The sequence below is a fragment of the Elephantulus edwardii genome, unplaced genomic scaffold (assembly GCF_000299155.1).
Source record: "Elephantulus edwardii isolate Elephantulus edwardi_28Jun2011 unplaced genomic scaffold, EleEdw1.0 scaffold00036, whole genome shotgun sequence".
In the NCBI taxonomy this organism is placed as follows: domain Eukaryota; kingdom Metazoa; phylum Chordata; class Mammalia; order Macroscelidea; family Macroscelididae; genus Elephantulus; species Elephantulus edwardii.
In genome coordinates, this window is record NW_006399786.1 from 18,453,919 (window position 1) to 18,456,418 (window position 2,500).

Here is a 2,500-nt window from a genome sequence, read left to right on the forward strand (position 1 = left end):
AAAAAAAAAGACACAATAACTCTGAAGCTTACCTTATTTGAGTCAGTCTCACTGACACTGACATACCTACCCTTATTACCCCAGTCACTAAGTCCATCTCATCCACAGTCTTTCCCTCCACATTTACAAGCATGATATCCCTTTCTAAGGACTGGTACCTCCTGGCTACATGTGCAGAGTATGTCAGACAGAGCTTCAGAATTCTTGTCTCCAAGGAGCAGCCTTGTTTTACCCTTTCCAGGACAGACCTATTTGTTCTCCTGCCCATGGTAAATTCAATACTTTTCTCCAGGACCACAAAAGGCATTGATTCTTCTTCTGTCATCCTTGGGTCATTGCCCAGCTCTCTGATGCATAGCAAGAAATCATGAAGACCATGGTCTGGATCAGGCACACTTTAGTCTTTAGACTGACCTTATTGCTCTTCAGCACTTTGGAAAGATCCCTGTCGGCAGATTTTCCCAATGCAATTTATCTTTTGATTTCTTGATTGATAGTGCTAAGAATGTTGATTTTAGAGCCAAGTAAGATGAAATTGTTAATAATCTTAAACTTTCTCCATCTATCATGATGCTGCCAATTGGCCCAGTGAGAATCTTTGTTTTCTTGATGTTGACCTTAATCCATATTGAAGACTACAATCTTTTTTGTTGTTAATTGCTGTCAAATTGAGCATGACCTATAGTGATCCTATGAACAAATGGCCTGAAGCCTTTTAATAACTATCATCATCTATCAAAATACATAAAATTTTCAGAGGCATGATGTTTAAGAAGTGGATGCCACTCCTGCTTCCAAATATGTTATATGGCACAAATATTTCGGACAACTGTATGTAATGAAAAGATATTGAGATATTAGAGTGGCATCTCTGGTAGGGTACATACAAGTAAAAATTTGGAGAGAACAAATGGATGGCTTAGTGGAAAGAAGCTGTGCTATAATTCTGAAGGCACAGGATTTTAAACTACCAGCTGCTTTGCAGGAGAAGGATGGGCATTTGCCACACATGCGATTGACTGCTTCTGAAAACCCTTCAGAGAGGGTCAGCTATGGGTTGGCTCTGACTCTATGATAATACATAACAACAACATTACAAACCTAGAACCTTCCCTTAAAGGATAAAGAGAGACATTGAAGAATGCCGTATTCATGGTCAAATTTTAATTTTTAAGAAATTATTCTGGAAGCAATGTGGAGAATAGGTTTGAGGGACTAAGACTGGGAGGTGAGACCTTAGCCTAAGAGGATGGACTGTAGTAGAATAAAAGGTAAAAAGAGAGGGAAAGTATGAAAAGCATGCTCTAAAACATGATGGAAAACTTGGCTTTGAGGAATCGAGAAATTTCTTACACTGAGATTTAAATAGACCTTCTGATGCAGGTAGTGTTATGTCAGAGTGTGTATGTGGATTTGAGGTTTGTGTATACACTTCAGTCCTAATAACAACACCACATTTGCTTCAAATAAAATAAATGAGAGCAATCTTGCAAAATGGGTAATTCTTACCTTGATCTGCATTTTCTTTGTGACTTTAGAAAGAGTCCCATGTGTCAGACTAAAATAAAAGTGGGCAGGGAACTTCAGGAGAACCATGAACCTTGAAATGACTGATGAATCAAACAAAAGATGAGGCAGAAAGTTTGTAGGACAGTATTGGGCACCTGTAATAAAACCAGACTATAGATTTTACTGCAGTAACTGCTTTAGGAAGCTCAGCTACTTTTTCTTTAAATTGTTTAGAATGCAGCAATAATTTGAAAATATACACTTTAAAGAGTTTTGTGTCTGTGTATCCTTTAGAAGGACTCATAAGGTATAATCTACACCCATGCACAAAAATATTTATTATTTTGATAATAAAAACACAATCACTTCATAAGAGGAAATACTTTCTAAAATTGGTGGTTATTCAGTGCTTTTAGAAAATATTTTTTATGTACACTCTAAATAATAAAGGACCTCATGCACTTACTGCAGAGGGTCAAAGACTGCAGCCTTCAGTATGGACTAAGGCTCAATGTCAGGAAGACAAAGATTCTCACCACTGGAACAATCGGTAGCATCAGGATGGATGGCAAAGAAATTGAGATTGTCCACAGCTTCAGTTTGCTCGGCTCCATGGTCAACACTCTTGGCACCAGTAGCCAGGAAATAAAAAAAATGTATTGCGATGGGAAAGTTTGCTGTTAGGGACCTCTGTAAAGTACTCAAGAGCAATGATGTCTCTCTGGAGACTAAGGTGCACCTGATACAGGCCATGCAATCACTTGTTCTGCATCAGAATGTTGGACAATGACCAGGGAGGATAGAAGGAGAATTGACACCTTTGAGCTGTGGTGCTCGAGAAGAGTATTGAATGTACCATGGACTGCCAAGAAAACAAACAGATTCATCCTGGAGAGGGTTAAACCAGGCTACTCCTTGGAGGCAGGGATTCTGGGGCTTCGTCTGACATACTTTGGACATGTTGTATGGAGAGACAGGTCCTTGGAGAGGG